Consider the following 23,284-nt stretch of genomic DNA (forward strand, 5'->3'; position numbering starts at 1 on the left):
TATCATAGCAACTTCCCTTTTAAGGATTATCGCTAATATTCATAGCTTTGTCATAAAGGACAAAGACTTTAGAGTCTTAATGCTTTGATGTAATATTTTCCTTTTTTTGTAAATGGAAATTAAAAAACTGAAGCATAAAAATGTTGTGTGTCAGTGAAGCAATGATCCTATCAACACTATACTTCCACCTATACAGGTAGTGATTTTTGAATCTAAAGATACTTTCTTCATCAAAGCCACTGTTTTCCTTTCTACCCCAAATCTCCACATTCCCCACTTTTCCTGAAATTCTGGGAGTATTTGAAGCTCCTTAATTTCCTCTGTTTCCTTTCTCTTTGACCTTTGCATTCATCCATCTACTTGGTAAACATTTATTCTAAATTGGCAGATGGTAGGCAGGTGCTAGAGATACAAAGATAAAATCCTATTCCTGTTCTCAAGGTACTTAAAGTCTAAAGGGAAAGGCAGATTTGGAAACTACTGCACTGTCCCCTGGTAAATACCACTGGAGTTCTAGGAAGAGCATTGACCAGTCAGGGGTTGAGCTGGGCCTATTAAGAAAGCCAAATGTGTGTGTGCCTAAAGTGCAAGCATATGTTAGGAGATGTGGGAGAAGTTGAAAATGGAAAAGCATACAAAGACCAGCTTGCCTATCCCTTATTATACACCACAATTGGGAATTCAGACTTTATCATGAATCACATTAACAAGCCATAAAAGTCTAAGTAGCTTTAGCAAGAGAGTGACATAATAATACATGCATTTTAGAAAGATCTCACTGGGAGCTTTGTGGAGGCAGAATGAACCTGACTGACAGGAAAGATGGCAGCTAGTAAAGGGGAGTGTGGAGAGGTCCCAAGCAGCTGCAGCATGATGTAATGGGGACGTTCACGGAAGGGGTTAAATGAGGTGGAATCTCCAGGATTCACAGATTGAAGTTATGTTGGGAGTGAGATGGAGATAATTCTCACATTATGGCCTGAGTTACCAGGTGGACAGTGGTGGTGTTAATTAGGATTGGGGATCAATTCTTTTTTTAATATGTTGTGTTACTGGTGCCACTGAAACATCTGAATGGAACTGTGTAAAACCCAATTAGATGTGAGTCTAGGGCTCAGGAGAGAAATCTGGGCTGTGGATAACAGTTTAAGAGCCATACAGATAGTGTATAAGTGGTGGTGTATTCATGCACATAAGCAGCATGTGTGAATGAGGTTATCAGTAGCTAATTAAAAATGAAAACAACTGAGTGCCTGGGGTGGCACCTAAGAGAAGTATTGCCTTCCTACCTGCCAAATTGGGGGAACTTCTAGGTCACATGGTGCCTTTGTGTGAATTAGAGAACACTTTAACTATCTACTAGAAAGTTGTCATTACCACTTTATAAATTTATGAGGTCTACAATGTGAATGGTGACCCCCGGAGCTGAGCAGTAAAATATCAGTTGGGAAGATTAAGAAGCCATCACCAGTCAGATAAGAAGAAATCAAATGGTACATAAAAACTATAAAAACAGAGTTTCAAGGCAGAAGAGTATTCAACATCACCTACCAATTGTGTCTCAGGAGTTAGGTAAATGTGGTCTGAAAGTTTTCATCAAAGAGCTGGTTGATCTTAGGGGGCACAGTTTCAGACAAGAGCCCCACTCTGGATTATTCCCCTCCAAAATCTGGGATGTTCTCCTTCTCCTATCTCTTGCAGATGCTGTGATACCAGCCACTGTTTTGCCTTTACCCTCTCTACTATGTGAATCTCTACACATAATCTTACTGTCTTATCTGTGCTTTGAGGGCTGTATCTCCTAATTGGTATCTTGGTACATTTTGTTTTGCCCTCCTTCCTTTGGCCATTCACATCTCCACCTGGCCAGTACACCCAGTTTCTCATTAGGGTTTCAAAAACCATACTGGATGGTTTCAGTCACAATTTTTATAGACATCGATTGCCCTTCAGATATACCTGTGAGCATACATCTGTAGTTGAATACAGTTATCTCCTGAACAAGGGATGAAAGGGAGAGTGAGGGCTTCTTACTACTCACTATCCTCTTTTTGGGTAAGGAAAACTTTATCAGCCCAATTTTAGACAATCATACCGAAGAAAATGAGATTTCTGCCGTCTGCATCTAACATAGGAGTTAAGAGGGTAAATAGAGGTCAAGAAGATCACTTATCAAGAACTTCACTTTCTGATGTCTATTACAGTGAGACTTGTGATAAGATAAATTGGTTAGTCATAAGTTATATGTGTAATACTATTTTCAATTAATTGTGAATGCTGACTTCGATATACCTCGGTCAAATTTGAGCACATTATTTCAGTAGAACAGCACTGCTCAATACTGTAGCCACATCTAGATATTTAAATTTTTAAAAATGTTTATTTAGTTTAGTTATGAGAGAGAGATAGAGTGTGAGCAGGGGAGGCGAGAGAGAGGAAGACACAATATCTGAAGCAGGCTCCAGGCTCCAGGCTGTTGGAGCACAGAGCTTAACATGGGACTCAAACTCACTAACGACCAGATCATGACCTGAGCTGAAGTCTGACACTTAACTGACTGAGCACCCCGGCGCCCCTGGATATTTAAAATTAAAATTAAAATTTGAGGCACCTGGGTGGTTCAGTCAGTTAAGTGCCCAACTCTTGATTTTGGCTCAGGTCATGATCTCACGGTTTGTGGGTTTGAGCCCCACTTCGGGGTCTGTGCTGACAGTACGGAGCCTGCTTGGGATTCTGTGACTCCCTCTCTCTCTGCATCTCCCCTGCTGGCTCGCTCTCTTGCTCTCTTGCTGTCTCTTAAAAATAAACAAAAAATTTTAAAAAAATAGTTATTAATTTAAACTACATTAAAATAAAATTCTGTTCCTGAGCCACATTAGCCACATTTTAGGTGCACAGTAGCCACATATAACTAATGGCTACCATATTGGACAGTACGGGTATGAAACTTTTCCCCATCACAGAAAGTTCTATTGGGGCAGCACTACTGCAGAAAAGTGTTGATTATTCCTTTTAGTTCTCCATTGTGGATGATGACTTGGAGGAAATAAGTTAGTGTCTCAGCAATAATACACAAGTTATATGATACTACCTAGAGGATTTTTGCTTGTTTTTTATTTGATATAATAATTTAAGAAAAAAGGGACCTACTTCCAATCAGCATCTATAGTGTTCCAAATATTTTATACTCACTATCTTAACTAACCTTCACTAATACTATGTTGTCATTACCATTTTACAAATGAGGAAAGTAAGGTTAGGAGAGGGCAAGGGGTAGAATCAAAATCCAAAGTCACATCTATCTGGTCCAAAGTCGACTATTTGATAACTTCCAAAAATCGCCACATGGTTACATTTTCTTTTCTCCAAGTAAAATAAGGACGTGCGTTGAGGTGTACTCAAAAGATAAAGGCAGAACCGTCTAGACCTTTCAAGGAATTATTTGTATTATCAAATGAATATTTTGATGAACATGTTGTTAGTCATGTACTCACACCCATTTAAGTACTCACTGAGAGTTTCATTTATTTTCTTACCATCAAAAACCAAGTTCTTACCTTCCAGTGACATTCAAGTAACTTGTTAGACAATAGTCCCAAATCTGTTATATACCTTCATGGAAAGTCTGAGAAACAAAAAGGAAATAAATCTCAGCAATATTTTTTCCAGAAGATGGATGCTATTTTGGTTAAATTATACATTAGACCCTGAAAATTCATGGAGACAAAGTAGTACAACTGATTTTATAATTCATTTTACAGGTGTCATCTGAAGAAAGAACTGATACCTGATATATAATAGTCTACAGAGAAGAGAAGCACTTTATAAAATGTAATTTTGCTCAAGTTTTGGCTTAAAGCTGTGGTCTTTGGTTTGTGTGACATTCTAACAAGCAAGGAATCTCCTCCTTAAACCACATAAAAGTAAATGAAAATATAGCAATTCTGCCACCATATTATTCTTTCTCCTTTATCAATTTTGCAGCAAAGCAATTCATGCTGCACATCTACTCTCCTTTGCAGAGAATTAATACCTAGGTGAGAGGTTGCCTGGGCTCTTAGGTTCTTATGGGAGAATCACCCAAGAGTGAAGCTCCCAATGTGAATCTTAGGGTCTACATACTTACACTTGGGCCCCAAGAAAATCTTGAGGTCATGGCCACTGTAAGGCCATCCATCTCTGAGGTTACTGAAGACGTTTTAATTCCCACAATATTGTTTTGTCTGCATGAAAACTTTGTGTGTATGTTAGTGCAGGAATGAAGGCTGTAAATGGGTGGGACCTTGATGACCATCAGTACCTTACAAATTGCAAAAGACTTGAGTTAGATAGAAAATATGTCAGAGGTAAAATGTAATCATTCAAAAGGATCCAGAGTGGTAAGACACAGCCTGATTTTGTAATCAATAACTTAACAAACACCACAATCAACTGACAGCAACTTGTTTCTTGGGCATAGAAGCAAACAAGATGTAGATCTGTGTATTAAAAAGAAATGAATGTGTTCTCCATTTAAATGTAGATCATTAGCTTTTTCCCTGAGGGTCTCCTCTAAGCCAGGACTAGACTGGTACTGGAAAGACAGTGGAGACATGGTCCCTGCCCTTGTTGAGCTGATATTCTCATGGGATGACCGACAAAATTACATATAAAATGAAGCAATTAAAATGCCATACAAATATGAAGGAGATTAACACGAATCTGAAAGAAGGAAAGATAAAGTCTCATTTACTATATATAGGGTGTTCATGAGGGCTTCTCCGGGTATGTGGCATTGAATCTGATGCCTGAAAGGTAAAGTGGGAACTAGCTTTGTGAAACGTGCTCCCCACAGAGGGAGCAGCCTGTACCAAGGCTCTGAGGTGAGATTATTACCTACACAGCTGCCACAGGCTTTTACAAGGTATTTTTTTTCTTGGCAGAATCATCTGATGATTCTTTTATACTATTATAATAATATACAATATAATATTTGTCATATTGTTGCTTTCATGGAAAAATTTGAGGTTTTCCATTGAATTATTGTTATACAGTGAAACCTGACATTTGGAAGTATCCTTTCCTTTCTGTCTACAAAAATCACCCCACATACCTGTGATTGGGCATGTAGTAAAAGTTTACACATTTTACTGTGTTCAGGAAATGTTGCTTATCAGTCCCCTACCACACCTGCATCATTACAGATGTTTTCAGAGGTTGTAGAGAGAGAGATCTTTCAAACAGGAATAAACTGTTTATTTCTCTGGTCTCAGCAAAGAACAGGCCTGGAAAATTTCAGTGTACCAATGTGTTATACAAACCTTTGCTCTCCTCTCCTGTCCGTTCTGCAAATATGAAGGCACAAAATTTCCACTTCATAGTTTTTGTTGAATGATTAAATGAGGAAAGAAAGAAAGAGAAAGGAAGGAAGGAAAGAAAGAAGGGGGAAGAAAGAAACAGAAAGAAAAGAAAGGAAGGAAGGGGAAATAAAGAGAAGAAAGAGAGGGAGGAAATGAAAGAAAAAAGCAATGAAGGAAGGGGAAAGAAAGAAAGAGAAAGAAGAAAAAAGGAAGGAAGGAGGGGAAAGAGAAAAGGAAAAGGAAAGAGTGAAAGAAAGAAAGAAAGAAAGAAAGAAAGAAAGAAAGAAAGAAAGAAAAGAAAGAAAGAACCTATGTGATATTTTAAGCTCTTGCTGTTTGGTAAGTACATAGTGAAAGAACAAACCAATCATACCAAAAGCTACAGGGCAGGCTCTGAAGAAATGGAGGCCAACGAAATGCAGAAAAAGCTCCATATGATCCTTTAAATATGAGTGAAATAATGATACTAGCCAAACTCAAAGAATCTCACATAGAGGGAAGAACCAAGGCATCCCTAGAGCTTGAAAGGATCTCAGAGACCAATGAAATTCTCAGGAGTCTCAGTCTCTAGGAAATAGCTACTATGTCATATAGCTGAACAGTAAGGAAAGTACAGCAGGGAATTAGTGGTCTAGAGAGCATTGATTCTTATTTTCACTTGTCTTTTAAAAAGGCTGTATTTCATTTTTTTCTGACTTGTGGCTACCAGCTGCCCATTATGAACAGCTTCTTTTTTAAAAAAAAAATCAATTTACTCTGCCTTGATTACAGCCTAGGGACTGTGTCTTATTAATAGCATTTGCCAGAAGTAGAAGCATCATAAAGATGCAGTTTCTTAAATGGTACTTCCCTCAAATTTACTCTCCAATACTTGGCATCACTGGGCAGTGTATTCCATGAGAGCATATCCTTACCCAATGAGAACAGTCTTGTACCACCTGTCTGACTTGTTTCTGAAACTGGGTGAGAATTACCAAAAGATCTGGCAATTTTCACCTTTGTGTAGAATTGGACCTAGCACTTATCTTTCATAATGTTTGAGTCTTAGATCACAGTGACATTGGTAGCTTACTTGAACCTTCTGAGATTGTTGCAATATTCCTACAAGGCTCAATACTCAGAACATCTAAGGTATATGCTAAAGTAAACCCAGGTTTACCTAACACAAACTCTTGCCTCATCAGATTTAAGACTGATGGAGAAACTGTGCTGGATTTCGTAGACACTGGCTTGTCTTCAACTTGGCACGAGGGCACAAAGCCTGACAGCTGCCCCACGACACTGCAAGGCATGCATCTTTCCCATAAGTTTCATCTTGGGATGCCGCGGATGAAGTCATGTTTGGCTTTGCTTCCAGGCCTTTGACCTCTTTCAGGGGATCAAAAATATTTAGTGACCCCTAACTAAATGGAAGGCACGGTGGGATTCAGTGCTCATTGTTTCCACCTCTAATTGGGGGATTAAGATGCACGGACATGTAAGGAAAGGAAAAAACAGTGAAAGTGCTAAATTGAAGGAAAAGAAGACCATAACATGAAATGACAGGCAGTCCATCACCATGTGCCAAAGGACTGACCTGAGCCATAACTGTGGTAGGATTTGTGGTGGAAGGGGACAGGCCTGGATCCCAGAGCAGCCCCAGCAGGTATCATGGATAAAGCAGGATTTGATTTGTGCCTTGCATAGTCCAATGGTTCCCAACCTTCCCTGGTCAGGAGGACAATCTGGGGAGGCCAGGAATGCCTGGAGAGGAGGAAAGAGGAATGGGGGTGCCATGAGAAGGAAAAGAAGTTTAAAGAAACAAAGCTTGTTTGGTCACAGTAAAAAGTTGGTGTAGGAGGAGAAAAAGAGAGAAGGCAAAAAAGTCAGATTTCATCTGGTTTTTAAACAGTCTTGTGTGCTGGACCAAGGAATTTTGGCAACATATTTGGCTCGGGATAGTGAGCCATGACACCTGATTTTTACAGCTGGAGCAGGGTATTAGAATTCCTCTATATCACATAACTCCTCACTTCCCACTTCCACCCCCTGCTTGGAAGCCTAAGTCTGACAGAAATTAAGTATAGACACATGCTAATACTTTACCAGTTCCTCATTCGGATACAGAATTCCCACTGTCACTATGGGGATGTGGTGATTCATAGCAAAGCACAACTGCCTGTGTAGAATTCCCTTGAGTGATCACCAGAACCACTGAGGCAGCAGACTTAGCATCTCCTACGGGGTAGCCAGGCCACACTGGGCTCTCATCCCTCTGCCTGGGGTGAGGGGACTCTGCACTGGCACAGCCTGAATAACACACATGCTTTCACCATGGCTTTGGTCCACTGGCTACTTTGGTTTGTTTTGCTGTCGGTCTGCCTCTTTCTCCGTTTCCTTGTTCGAAGGGTAGGCCTGGATAAGTTTCTATCATATTACTGCAAATACTGGGCTGAGAGAGTTTGGATGGATGGCTGGATGGCTGAATGGATGGATAGATAGTAGATTGATAGATTAGATAGATAGATAGATAGATAGATAGATAGATAGATAGTTTTTCTGAAGAAGTCCACCTAGCTAGAAGAAAATGGTTTAGAGCTTACAGCTGGCATTTCATAAGATTCTTTGCAGATCCAATTCTGTCAGGTCTTAAAAGAAGGTAAATTTCACACCACTGCGTGAGTTCAGAACTTGAACACAGCATATTCACCATAAGACTGTTTATTCATATAATAACTTAAAAGACTATTGACTAGAAGCTTAGCATTTCCTGGCTGAACAGTAGCTTTGAGCAGTATCACAACCTGTATGTGGGGGCAAAAAACCACTACAGTTTGAGGGCAACTGAAGTCCTCTTCCTGTGCTTCTTCCTCTGAATTGAAGTTTGAAGACTGCAGGCATTTCTGGTGAGCGCCAGAATACGTCAGTTTCTGCCATCTGTTCACACTCATCTACTCATTACTGAGCAGCTGCAGGCCAGACAGGGCAGTCGTTTGCCCAAACTTCAGTGACGCAGGGATTCAAACCTGCCATTCATTCCACTGAAATAGGAGTAGTAGATTTTATCAGAGGGGAAGAGTCAAAGAATTTTCCCCTAATTTTTCTGTGTAGCCTTTCTTGACAGGATGTGGCATGTGGCTGCACAAGTGTCACACTTGTTAATCTTGTTCATTCTTCATTTATATTTATACTATCAGATTTTACTGAAAGGTTTATTATTAGTTTCATAAGGAGAAATTTAATTGTTTGATATTCGGGTATGAGAAGGCATTCATTGAGAACTCTTGTTTGGAGCTAAGGGCTAGAGAGAAGAAAGACAAAAGAGGCTTTTTGGCCAGTGTAACTCTCGAGACAACACTATAAAACATGAGCCAGTTAGAGAATAAACACCACCAAAGTGAGAGATACTTACCACAGCTACAGTACACATTTTGAAAAGGAAATGATCGCATGCACTGGCGTGTTTATATCAAACATGGGATTGGATTAATGAGGGGGACTTAATTTCCAAGTAGTGGGAGGAATGAGAACAGAATCATGGGAGAATGTTCCAGTTGCAAAATGCAAGAAACCACTAGGAACTAGAGTGGGAAAAGCAATCTGCCCTAGGTGGATTAGTCCGGGGAAGATACACAGAATGCTCTATAAGGGAAAATGAGGTTAGCCAGAAGAACTTCTGGCTGTTCCAGAAATTCAGACAGGAGGTAATTTGGACCTGAACTAAGGACAAAGCACTGCACAGGAAAGGGTGGGGGGGATGATCCAAAAAGAATTTTACCCGGAAGAGTCCAAAGATCAGATGTTTCTAATTAAAAAGGAACATTGGAGACCATATGGTTTCATCAATGACAAGATGTTCTCCTCTGGAATCAGTGTTTTCAGCAAAGATTTTTGTCTTCCGAACTGCTTTTAACTCTACAAAATGTGCTCCTATAAAGTTTTCTCTCACTACTTTTCTTTTTTTCCAGAGATGGGGTATATTAAGTCAATCATAAATGTACTGATTTTGAGATTGGACTACCTTTGCAGCTGAACTTGTACAGTTCAGGAAATGATGCCTCCCTTTAGAACAAATACCTTTTTATAGTTTATGAAGGCCAGTTAAGTCGGTTGTGGGAGTGGTGATTTCATGACCTCAGACTCTGGAAGGAGGTCCTCACTGCTGCTGAATTCCAGTCCAGGTAGAAAACCGGAAGTTAGAGTAGCTAGACAGGCTGGGTTGGAGAAACGTAGGCCTGCCTCCTTGCCACTAGTGAAAAAGTGTATCAAGGCTTTTCTGCTCCAGGGCAGTACACACACACACACACATGCACACACACACACACAAATGTAAAAGAAGGAATAATGAACTCAATCAAATTAGCTCAGCCTCAGCCCTGCCCCCCCACACTCATTCATAGACACTAATTTTGTGACTTTGACAAGCAACTTAATTTCTTCTCATTTTTTATATTTCTCTTGCTTCATGTCATAAGCATCATAACCATTGTTATTGTGGGTGAGAGAGCTGATAAGTGAGTGATTCTGTGAGATGGACACTGTAATCAAGGAGACAGAAACTCAGAGAGTTGTCCAAAGTCAGGCCCTTGTATATGTAACCTAGGGCTGATTTTCAACCACAAATTCCTGTGCCATCTCATGCCAATGGTTAGGCAAAGCTTATGTCATGGTGGCCATCTCTGCAGTTGGCAATGGTTTGGCCTTATTATACAAATAAAAAAAAAAAAACAGTAGAGTCTGGATGCATCAGCTATGCCAATAAGAATAGCTGATTCTTCTGCAGCTACTTAGACTTTTTATTAAACATTCATGTTGATACCAAATTGTCAGAGTATTGTGCTGGCTAGCCCAAATTTGATTTTTTGAATTTCACTCTTATAAAGGTATGTCATTTGTATAGGTAGGGAAAGCCATTTTTGTACTTTCATGTCTGTATTGTTTAAGTCTTCATGTACCAGACTGCTCTTCATGGGGCTGATCTTTACTCTGGGTTCTGTTGAGTCACATTCTTCTTATTGATATTTTTAAATAACCCAGGCAAAAGTTTAGATGAGCTCCTCCTAGTCTCTTTGTAAGACATTTACAAAGTGCTTTACATTTACAGAGTACATGCATATCATTGTATTTGACTGACAACAAACTCTGTCATGTAAGTGTATAATGGCAAGATGAATATATCTGCAAGTTGAGAAAACTATCCAGAGGAGATGAGTGGTATGTCTAATACGTGGCTGGCTCAGGAAGAGTCCAGAGTTTCCACTGCTACTGCAGGGGACGTACCATCATAAGCAAGTGACTCACTAGGTGATCAGCCTCTGTGTAGCTTCCCTAACCGTGGCTTTAGGAGGTCAGATTGGAAAAGATTGTGGTGTGCGAGTGTTACAAGTTGAATTTTGTCCCTCCAAAATTCATATGTTGAAGTCGTAACCCAGTGCCTCAGAATATGACTATATTTGGAAATATGGTCACTGCAAATGGAATTAGTTAAGAGGAGGTCATATTGAAGAGAGGTGGGCCCATAATCCAGTATGACTGGTGTCCTTAAAAAGAGAGGGAAATTTGGGCCCAGAGACAAATATACAAGGAGAAAAGCGTGTGAAGATTTGAGCTATGCTGTGACAAGCTAAGGCTCTACCAGATGCTAGGAGAGGGACCTGGAACAGACCCTCTCCCAGCATCTTGAGGAAGAGTATGGCCTTGCCAACACCTTGATTGTGGACTTCTGGCCTCCAAAACTGTGAGACAGTAAATATCTGTTGTGCTAAGCCACCCAGTTTTCAGTACTGTGTTATAGCAGCCCTAGAAAACTAATACAGTGAGTCATGGAGAAAAAAGTACAACGAAAGAGTATAAACCATAGCACGAATAAAGTAAATGTAAGCTCTTTTTCTGAACATCAACGTTGATTAAGATCATTCTGAGAGTTTTGATAGAATCAAACACTTTGAAAAAATAAAGAAATTGTTGTCCTGATACATCCTAATTGGCATCATAGATTAGTAGACTTCCATGTCTAGAAGGAATAATTAGGTCACATAGCTCAGCCATCCATTGGATAATTATGGATCTTCAGCAATGTACCAGCAAAGTGGTTTTTCAGCCTCTGCTTGGATACATTTGCTAACTCCTGAGGCAAAGCACTGTATCTTTAGCAGCTTTGATGATTAAAATATGATTTCTTGTATTAAACTGAACTGTACCTATTTACAACATTCACCCATCAATTGTACATTAGCTTCTAAAAACAAGAAAGAACAAATTTAATTCTTTTTTCAGGTCAGTCCTTTTAATGTGTGACAGCCATTGTGTCCTTTCTAAGTCATTTGTTTCCCAGACTAGCCCTTGAGTTCTTTCAACTATTGCACATATGACATAGTTTTTAGTGTTTTAACCTTTATGTTCAGCTTCATGAAATGTGTTCCAGTTTATCTCTTTTAGAGTGGAACATCCAGACCTTGGTTATAATCAAAATAGTGCAGATTGGAATTCAATATGCTATTATTCTAGATGTTGTTCTTAAATAAATGCGACCTAAGATTACATTAACTGGGGTAGGCTCTCACATTGTTCAGTAATAGTGCACTGAAATTAACTAAAATTCCCTAAACACCTTCCCTCTAGATAAGCTGCATGATGAGAAGCTCTGGCTTGATCATCAAGTACATAAGTGGCCTGGCAGAAAATAGGAGCTGACACATAAGTGAATTAATGAATGAATGAATGAATGAATGAATGAATATTAGATATATAGAGATAGAGATAGATACATAGAGAGATACAATACTAAACCATACATTCCCTCTGAACTTTCTGAGTTTTGTTTTTTTAATTCCAAAGAGAGAAACTTATTGTATTCTGTTTTGTTCAATTCAGACAGAGAATAAATACCTTCTAGTCAGTCAAGAATCCTACCATTCATCTCATATCATTCAGACAGCAAAGATCTTCTTTCTGTTTGCAAATTGCTTCTTCTGCACACTGCAATAGCATTGAGAAAAATAGCCATTTGAATACGGTTTATATCTGTTCTTTAGCTAAGACTTGCTTTATATTCCAGACAAGTATTTAAACCCTCTGCTCTCTCCATCTATAAAATGGTGCTAATATAATATGGAGTGTGTGTGTGTGTGTGTGTGTGTGTGTGTGTGTGTGAATTTAGTAGATTATGTATGCATATGTGTATGCATATTTATAGATAACTACATATCAGGATTTTGACACTAATAAAAAAAGCTGTATTGAGTCCTTTGTTAGCAGTTATAATTTTAATGTAGTAATTTATGAGATCAGTTTTGTGCCTATCTGTATATAACAAGCCAAAACTATAACTTTATGTAAAGGAGGAAATAGAGTGAGCTGCATTCTATTTCCACTTTCCCAATGAATTATTCAGTCTCCTAAAATAATTGAGTCAGTCTCTTGTGCTATATTTTCTATATATTAAATGAAGAAAATTCTCCTTGACCCCAGGGATATTAAAGGGCTGATGGGATTTATTCATAAAGCACTATATGAATTAGAGGAAAATTAATTTTGACAGCATCTCAATAGAGACACAAATCCTCTCCATACCTCTATATACAGGACAAATCAATATTTCACATTCTTTTCTAAGTAAGTATTTTTTCACAAGAAATATTGTGTAATAGCTTGAATTCTTTATTTGACATGCTTTGGCTGTCTTAATTGCCTTTTTATCAAATTAATTTAATTATAGTCATCTAAATGAAGAAATGTTTTGTGTTAGTTTTTTCTTTTTAGATGAAACATGAATAAATCTTCAGCTTTCCATCTAAATGTCAATCAGAAATCCTAAAACAAAACATAAAAACAGATGTTCCAGAGGTTTTATTGGCATAAAATGAAACCAGTGGCATAAAATGAAACCACATTAGTCAACTATGAGTATACCCCATAAATGGTAATGAACACCAACTCAAGGGGTTTCCATTTTGTCTTTGTTGGAAAAGCTGGTAAACTTAAAAGAAAAAAGCTAAGAGAAAATTCAAACTTTGTGTTGGGATATGACATTCTCTATAAATCACTCAAAGGATGTAGAAATGAAGAAGTGACTCATATATAGCTATTTGGTAGCCCATTACTATGGCATATTGCTTAAATGGTTATCTATTTTGGAATAACATGGGATTCCTTACCCCAAACTATTTAACATTGTGCTCATGGTCGTATGTTATTTTCAGGTAAATCCAATTTCAAATATTCTATCATTTCTGTAAGTGTATTCTTATTTTATGAACCAGAAAGCAGATCTGACATATTTTTCACTTAATATATATTGACATTTTTCCATATTATTAATTATGCCTAAAAATTATCCCAAAGTAGGGGCACCTGGGTGGCTCAGTCAATTAAGCATCCTACTTCAGCTCAGGTCATGATCTTGTGGTCCCTGAGTTCAAACCCTGCATTGGGCTCTGTGCTGACAGCTCAGAGCCTGGAGCCTGTGTCTCCCTTTCTCTCTGCCCTTCTGCCACTCACACTCTGTCTCTCTTTGTCTCTCAAAAATGAAGAAATGTTAATTTTTTTTCATTATCCCATAGTATTTAATTTCATGGCTAAGCCTTTATTTTCCTATTATCAGATTTTTTTTTTTTTTAGTTTTTTCCCCAATTAGAAGCAATACAATGATGAACAGGGACAAAATGCTGTTAGAAAAAATAGAAAATTATAGAGCATGGGGCCAGCCTTGTCATGTCTCAGAAAATACAAACTTTAAACAGCCTGAGTGATACTGAAGGAAGCTCTAGAGAGATGATAATGGAAACAAAGTGGGCACCAGGAAGGGAGGGGAAATGTCAAGGATATACTTCACTGGCCAATACAACCCTTCCTAAATCATCCTTCTGTTTGTTGAGAAGGTGCCCCTGGCTACAGCAGAAACCTGGAGGCCCTATCGACAAGACTTCACTTGACCTGAATAGAAAATATATTTTAACTACATGTCTGCAGTTGACATGTCCTCTGTTTGTATTAGTGATATTTGGCTAACCACTTCTTAAAAACAGTAGCTAGAAATTCCCAAAGTGTGTTTAGAAATATATTATTCTATTCCTTGAGAATTTATACTCATCAAGATACAATAAAAATATACGAATCTGAACCTGAAACAATATAAGGCAAATGCTTAAAAACTTGGCTTCTACTTCTACCCTAAAAACAAAACAAAGGTGTTCTCTTGAGAAAAAAAAATTGCTAAATCTGGTGACCCATTTCCAGTCTGTAGTCTTGCTGACCTGCCTATTCCATTTACCACTGCTCACTACTATCCTTGGTAGTTCCTCTTCATGATTGTGACCTCTACTCTTGGTTTCTATTTTACTTCTCTTGCTGCTCTTTTTCTGACCCATTTTTCATCCTTGTACTTAGGATTACTCAGGACGCTCTCTTCTCTCGTGTCTTCTTTTCCTGTCACTTTGCAAAGTCATCTGTTTATACTCTATTCTGTATGCAGATAACCCCCAGATTTGAGTCCAGCCCTCACCTGTTTCCAGATCACCAAGAATAAATTCAATTACAAAAAGTAGACACCTAGAAAGTTGCTGTAAAACAAAGATAAAGAGAAAAATCTTAAAAGCAGGTAGAAGGGGGAAAAAGTTATGTTCAGGAAAACCACAGTAAAAGTAAGGACTAACTTTGTTGCAACAATGGAAGTCAGAAGATAATGGAATAATAGCATTAAAATGTTGAAAATAAAAACCTGACAACTTAAAATTCTGTACCCAAGAATTATTATTACTATTATTGTTATATTATTAAATCATTATTATCGCCTACCTCATAGGACTTGTTTGAGAATTAAATGGGTTAATACTATAAACACTTAGAACAGAATCTGGCCCATAATACACTCTAAAGAAGTGATTGTCAAAACAGATGAACATAGGGAAGGGAAGGAAAAAAAGGATAAAAACAGAGAGGGAGGCAAACCCTAAGAGACTCTTAAATACAGAGAACAAACTGGGGGTTGCTGGAGGGGTGTTGGGTAGGGGGATGGGCTAAATAGGTGATGGGCATTAAGGAGGGCACTTGTTGAGATGAGCACTGGGTGTTATATGTAAGTGATGAATCACTAAATTCTCCTGAAATCATTAAAAAAAAAAGAGTTTGTTATGCAAAATAAAAACTATATGGTAATTAGGATTGCAAATAGCTACAATCTTTCTTGGAAAAAATGTTTGAAAAACAATAGACAAACATTCTAACATAAGTAGTATTTATTTTCTTCTTCATACTTTTCTACAGTCATGAACTACTAATATTATTAAACAGGACAATTCTGATGGAAGGTATGCTTCTTGAGAACAGGGACTTTCTGTAATTGACTGCATAGTTCAGCACCTAAAACAGTACCTACATAATCAATAAACTAGCTCACATCATGGATATGAGAAAATCTTTTCTTGATAATAACTTATAATATTATGTTGCAAGTGAGTAGAAAGGAAAAAAAGGTGAACAATTGAAGTTTGGACCAATTTCAATCCTTGAAAACTATTTGCAGAATGTAGGTAATTCTGCAAATGCTTATGTCTGTATTGCATATATCAGCTCTCTCATTTTCAAAAGACCTTAGGGAGGAATGTAATAGCATCATTTGGATCCCTTTCTCTAAAAGCCTTATTATTTTTTTTTTAATAATCCAGAGGCAGAAAACTTTTTTTCTTATTGGGGATTGAAAAATTTACTGAAAAAAAAAAAAAAAAAAAAGAAGCATTCAAGCCAGATTTAGAAACCCAGAGGTCTGAAATGTTTAGGACCAAATCTTTTATTGTGGTGCTTACGCATTACAAATCAATAGTTTTAGAGCTAGAGGAGTATGTAGAAATCACCATCCCTGTACATGACCTGAGTGACCTGAGCTCAGTTGAGTTTAGCTAGCTCAGGCTAGTTAGAAACAGGGCTGGGCTAGAACTCAGGGCTTTTCTTTGACATTGAAGGTGAATTTTTAATGGACTCTGGCCTTGACAGTTTTTCCTTAAAGGCCTCCCTCGCTTTCTCCACATAGACCCTTTCACTTTCTACACATAGACCCTTTCACTTTCTCCACATAGACCCTTTCTCTATTAACTTTTCTTGCTAATGGATGTCACATACAGAGTCAGATCAAGAGCAGTATCAAACCTTTTTCTGGGAATACAGTGGAAGGTTTAGACTGGTTTCTTCCCATAAATTGAAAGCAATAGAAATCCTATGAGTAAATTTCCTTTAGTATTATGGAAAAATTTTTAATTTGCAGTAATTCTAAAGGGAGGTACACTTTATTCTCATAAGTGGGTTGCTGTATTTATTCACCTAGTAGATAGCTTTAATAGTATGGATAAATCTACAATTTGAACTTAAAATCAGACTTTTTACTATTTACAAGTAGTGAAACCTTGGTTTGCGAGCATAATTCGTTCTCGAAATATGCTTATAATCCAAAGCACTCATATATCAAAGCGAATTTTAAGAACAATTGGCTCAGTTGTGATCATGTGACATTTGACATCACGTACTACTTGTATTGTGCTACTCGTTCATCAAGTTAAAATTTATTAGAAATGTTTGCTCATCTTGCAGAACAAGTTACTCGCAATCCAGGGTTTTACTATACTTCCCTCAGGAAAATGGTGATTTACCTTCTAAAAAAGTAAAAAATCATTTACGATGACTACTGTAAGTATACAATGTTTTCTTTGTTCATCAATATTTCCTCTTACTGCTTTTCCATCTCCTATATAAGATTTCAGGAGACTAATATATTTTGAAAACTAAGTGACTGTTGTCACTTAGAAAAATACAAATATCATAACTACTTATTAATTCCTTCTTCTCTTCAAAATATATTCAACTTGAGCTCAAATTTAATCACTTTAAATACACCATCTAGGGAAGCCTGGCTGGCGACTCGAAGAATGTGTGACTCAATCTCGGGATCATGAGTTCAAGCCCCATGTGGGGTGTAGAGATTACTTAAGGAAAACTTTTTTTAAAAAGATGCTTAGAGTACCTGGGTGGCTCAGTTGGTTGAGCATCCGACTCCTGATTTCAGCCCAGGTCATGAAATCATGGTTTGTGGGATTGAGCCCCACATTGGGCTCTATGCTGATAACATGGAGCCTGCTTGGGATTCTCTCTCTCTCCCTCTTTCTCTCTCTGCATCTCTCCTGTTGCCTCTCCCTCGCTCTCAAAATAAATAAATACTTTTAAAGTTATAAAAATTAAAAATATGCTTAACAACAAAAAACTAAAAACTAAAATAAAATACCCCATCTATTCAATTTATTTTTTGTCCTTCCAATTTATCAATTTTTTGACACCTTATTTCCTGATAAATGGTCTATCCCGCAGCCAGTTTTCTCCCCTGTTTAATCCTGCAGTCAGGCATGATGCTATATGCCTAAAAATGTTATATCCTTATTCCACCCATGTTAGAAAGTGAGTTTGTTTTGAGGTTAACACAAGTAATTCTCTTATTTTAAATGGAAAAAACAACTACAGATGATGTCTGGGAAGTAATTTATCTTATCTCTACTTGCTTTTACGATCTGACCCTCTTCACCTTTATCACACTACTATCATAGGAAAGGCTGTCTACAAGCTTCACAAACTCTTCCAGTCTATTTGAACTTTTTCCCACTGGCGTATGTAAAGACTTAATCATATCTCAATGATAGTGATATTTGATTATTTGCACTATTAAAAGAAATCATCCTGACACTTGTTGAGAATTGCAAGGAAGACTTTATTCAAGACTATTGGCAATAGGAGCCAAGACTATTGCAATTGGGAGCGAGATTTAACATAACTCTGAATACAAATAGGGGCAAGTAGGGATTTCTAACTGGCAGAGAGGATGAGGCAGAGGATGGCAAATTAATGCCAAACTTGCTTGGATATAAAGGTGGGGGAGGGGAGAAGAACTTGGTTCACTATGGAAGGTGGAAGAAGAGCTTGATTGGATCAGGCGTGGGGAAGATTCCCTGATTTAGCAGGATTTGTTTTTTTCTGAAACTGGCTTCAACAGGTCGAGGTCAAGACCTGGATGAAGAAAGGGGCTCAGAGGAGCCTGACTAAAGTTCAGTTAAGTAGAGATTCTTTGTCACCACAATGTTTCTAAGTTTAGATTTACCTACTAATAAGGCCGAATTTAGAATGCTAGAGGTACTGTACTAGTTCTCCTGTAGCTCTGGAAAATATTCTCCACCATGATTCATAGTGCTAGTATAAATGAGTGACACCAGCTATTCTCCTCAGAACAAAATCTTTTAATAGAACTGCACACACACTGACAATTTGTTCCGAAGGAAATCTAGGAAATCTGATCAGCCTCAGAGGATAATGAAAATATTTGTAATATTTACATTGTGCTTACTCTTTGCCAGGCTCTGCCCTGAATCACTTATATAAATTAATACTTAAAATTTTTTTTTTGATGCTTATTTATTTTTGAGGGAGAGAGAGGCAGAGAGTGAGGGGGGAGGGACAGAGAGAGAGAGGGAGACACAAAATCCAAAGCAGGCTCCAGGCTCTGAGCTGTCAGCACAGAGCCTGACATGGGGCTCAAACCGTGAACCACGAGATCATGACCTGAGCCAAAGTCGGAGGCCCAATGGACTGAGCCACCCAGGCACTGCTTTTTTTTTTGTTGTTTATAAATTAATGTTTTTAATCCTCACTACAACCTTCTGAGGGAGGTACTATTATTATCCCAGGATGAGAGACAGGGAAACTGAAGCACATAGCAGTTACAAAACTGGCCCAAAGTTACTTAATTAAAATATGTGAGGGTTGTGATTAAAACCCAAACAACATGACCTTGAGATGGTTCTCTTAACTGCTGTGCCTTCCAACTTGTATAAAACCTCTCTCTCTCTCCATATCCCCAAGCAAGTGCATAAAACTGGGACACAGGTAAAAGGGAAGTTGATGGATATATATTTGTGGGGGTCCATAGGTTTTGGTGCACTGTTCACATTCAGAATGCTTTACAGTGCTTAAAACATAACAAGTCATCACTAATTTTAATTGCTGGATAAAGAAATGATTGAATGAATTACAAGATCATGTTCAGTTTCTGATCATCAGTGAGATAACCAAGTTAAGTTTCTCAAACTCTGGCTTACAAGGGTTGCAATGGCAACATTTTAGGACAGAAGGCATTGTCTGCATTTCATAACACACAGGTGGTTGCAGATATCCATGGAAGCCCAGCCCACAGAATCTCCCACTGTCAGCTTGGGATGAGCTGGACCTCAGGTACCTGGATATAATAGTGCAGTGAGCCTTTCTTCCTGAGGTCCTAGCACTCCCCTGATCTAAGGCTGCTGGTCGTGAGATGCTATGGGAGCCCCTTCCATTGCTCTTTAGACCCGGTTTAAATTTTTCTGCCATCTTCCCTGCTCAGCTCTTACTCATAACTTCTTCTGGTCCTAAGGAAACCAACCTGAAGCGGGAGAAATAGGACGAGAAGGTAAGAGAAAAACAATCAATGAATTAAGTCCCAGATGTTGCTAAAGCTAATAGTAGGAGTGACAACTAAATGATTCTTGAGGTGAGAGCCTGGTCTTTTTACCTCATTTTCACTTTTGCTTGGTCTCCACCTTAGCTTAGCAGAACTCATCTAACCTCAGAAATCAATGACTTATTTCCTGTGAAGTAGAATCAATAAATCTGCAATGTTCTCCATTAGTTAAAAATGAATGCTTGGTTTACTTTGGGCTGTAAAGTACAAGCCAAATGATTGTTGCAAGTTATTTAAATGTTTGAATGAAGAAAAAATGGTTTTCACTATGACTGCATGACACAAAATGCTGAACTTTCTGTGGAGACAGGGAAGGGGTTGTGTGGGTTGGAAATGGCTGTCGCCAGTCTGAAACTCAGTTCTGCCCTGACTCTGTGCATTACCAAGCGTCACTTTGGCACATCTGGTGCAGATTTAAAGTCTAAGGATTTTTGTATGGGATTCAAACATAGATTATAGTAGAAAAGGAACTTGAGAGCTCCAGGGAAGAATACGAGACTTCTATTGTATTTGATCATTTTATTAAATTTGCCTGGAAAAATCAATTAAAAACCAGAATTTAATTTTCATACTCAGAGGTTATTCATTCAGAGCTCATGCCTAACAATAGATGTGTGTGTGTGTGTGTGTGTGTGTGTGTGTGTGTGTGTGTGTTGTTAAATAGTCAACGCCCAAGTGCAGAAGGCTGACTGTTCTATTCTGGTTGGGTATGAGGGAATTGGAATGAAACTTTCATTCCATAAACACTTCACTCCCTTTTTTGCTTCACCTGGCTTCTCCATGGAACATGTTCAAACCATATACATACCGAAGTAGTGATTTGTTACACTTAAGCAGTGTTTTTACAAGTTATTAATAGTTTGAAATTGCAAAGTGGAATTAATGCCACATTACGAAAGATGTAGGATTCCATCAACAGAAGGGTCACCAAGTGAGTACTTAATTGCCTCATGTTCTTTTTTGAGCATAGGTACATAAAAACAATGCGAATTAACAAGTAACTAGTTAACTTTGTGTATTAAAAACATTTGGGCAAGTTATTTACCTTCTTTGAGCCTCAGTTCTCCCATCTGTAATAATTATGCCTGCCTTGTAGTGTAGTTACTGGCTTAAATGAGATCATACATATGAAGCCCTTAGCAGAAGGTTTGATACCCACAGTCTTAGCTACTGATGTTGTTATTGTTATTACTATGGATCGAAGTTTATGGTCGGGTAGGATAGCTCTAGATACATTATGCTCTGAACAATTAGCATATAATTTTCCCAGTGGGAAAATTGGATGAAGAGGCTCTTGGAATGCTCTATAATAATAATTTCAGTGGGAGGGGGGGTACCTCAAGGAAGGATCAGAACTCATCTAGGTTCCTGGCCTTTCTGGCTACCTGATAAGCCCATAGGACAACTGCGGATGTGGAAATTTGGAAATGGGTGGCCAACGAGGGCAATGACGTTCTCCCAGGAGGGGAGCTGCCAGAGCTTTGCTCAACAGTTGTCAACTAGTATGTCTTCGGGCCTCTCAGGGCCTCACCTTGTTTCAGCTCCAAAAATGATTACAGCTTGCCTGATTTCTAAACTAAATAACATGTGGAGGTGAAGGTGCGTGCCCTCTACCCTAGAAAACACTTAGCCACAGTTATCTTACTGGTTTCATGTAGAAGGAAACAGATTCTGGGCACAGAGTTCCCAGGTACAGATTCCCACTCTTCCTCCCTCAGCTTGTCAGACTTACACAAACTACTTAAGGTCCTGGGCAGAAAGTTGTCATTTGTTTCCTCATGGTGTTATTGTAAGGTTTAGATGAGAAAATAATTATATAACACACAGGATATTTGTCTGCAACATAGTGCTGAATAAATGTTAGTGATCATTTTATTTCTTTTGTTGGATGATATTTGCACTAAGTGTTAAGCGATAAACTGAGGCATAGTAAACATTTTAGGAGCTTATTTGAGCAAAAATCAATTTGGGCTGTGCTAAGCCAGAAGCAAAGCATGGAAATTATTTGATTGGCTATAGCTTAAGCAGTTGCATTAATTGGGAAAGCCTAGCTGGCAACTTGTAATTGGTTGTCCTTAAGTTTCAATTTCTTAACGTTGAGGCATTACAGGCTTAGGTTTGGTTTGCTTACGTAGGCTACTGAGGCATTAAAGCCACCTCAGTCTAATGACCTCCTTGTTTAATTATTTTAACAGAAGTTAGATATTATTCTGGTTTGATTATGTAGTTTCCTCCATGAGTTAACTTGACTCAGAGTAAAGTTATTGAGAGAAAGGAAAGTTAGAAGTCTTGTTCCCCAAACCCATAGTCAAGCCTCTATACTGGCTGTAATTTCTGCTATTAATTTCATCACATAGGATCTGCAGATCGTCTTAAGATTTAAGCTATTGCTCTTTTCACTTCTCATAGTGAATGTTCACAAAACATGGGGACAAGGTCTTTGTCACTAGAGTAGCTATAAGGAGTTAATTAGCAAAAGTTCACATACAAATTTTGTTCTAGTAAAAGGCTTAAATTGTAAGTCCCCTTTTCAAGCTATTTTAGAAACACAAACCTGTTTATGATGGTGAGTTTCTTTTAAAATGAAATTCTAAACCATCCCAAATCATTTTTGATGTAGTACTGTAGAGTAGGAACGTATTTTCTGCCCATCTTATCAGAAAGTTTGGATATATATCTAATTTTCACGTGGTTTTTCATCCCACCTCAAAATCATTTTAATCCTAATCCCATCCTGGTTTAGAGCCCGTATGTGGAGGCTCTGAATTCCATCAACAGATTATTTAAAAGAAATTTTTTTTAGTGTTTATTTTATTTTTTAAGAGAGAGAGAGACGGAATGTGAGCAGGGGAGGTGCAGAGAGAGAGGGACACACAGAATCCGAAGCAGGCTCCAGGCTCTGAGCTGTCAGCACAGAGCCTGATGCGGGGCTCGAACTCAACAGATGGCAAGATCGTGACCTAAGCCGAAGTAGGACGCGTAACTGACTGTGCTACCCAGGTGCCCCTAAAAATATGATTAGAAAATAAAACTCAAAGCAAATGTCACTTTCCTTCTTTAAAAGGAGGTAATATTTTCTACCTTGGTGAAGAGTGAGAGATCCCTTACAGTCTAGAAGTGCCCTGATTTCTGCCCTCTGTGCTGTGATTGTTATATTTCTGACTTCTGGTGCTTGTCAACGGATTTGGCTCCTTGGTTGCTAAGAGCTAGGTAAACATTTTGTTCAGGGCATTTTTATTGGCAACATTTAAAATAACTTATTGGAAAATTTTGAGAAGGGAATTTAAATTAAAGAAAATAGAAACATTATAATGAAGATCTCTGAAATAAAACAAAATCAATACAATCAGTTATGGCTTATCCATTATCCTTGATAGAGCGGTTTCATATTATCTGTTTAACTCTGAACAATGAACATGAATTTCCCGCTTTCATCTATCTT

At 38.2% G+C, this 23,284-nt stretch overlaps 1 protein-coding gene across 2 annotated transcripts in view; it reads left to right on the top strand.

The window, feature by feature from the left end:
* FAR2 (fatty acyl-CoA reductase 2) overlaps window positions 1-23,284 on the top strand; it is a 154,023-nt gene that overhangs the window by 51,799 nt on the left and 78,940 nt on the right. Inside the window, exon 1 of one of the 2 annotated variants that reach the window (XM_043562212.1) lies at window positions 19,560-19,791. The exons of the other annotated variant lie outside the window; for it this stretch is intronic. The gene's annotated coding sequence lies outside the window, so the exon portion shown is untranslated. Of the gene's footprint in view, window positions 1-19,559; window positions 19,792-23,284 lie in introns of those variants that run through there. 2 annotated transcript variants of the gene reach the window in all.

This window comes from Prionailurus bengalensis, chromosome B4 (genome assembly GCF_016509475.1).
Source record: "Prionailurus bengalensis isolate Pbe53 chromosome B4, Fcat_Pben_1.1_paternal_pri, whole genome shotgun sequence".
NCBI classification, from domain to species: Eukaryota; Metazoa; Chordata; class Mammalia; order Carnivora; family Felidae; genus Prionailurus; species Prionailurus bengalensis.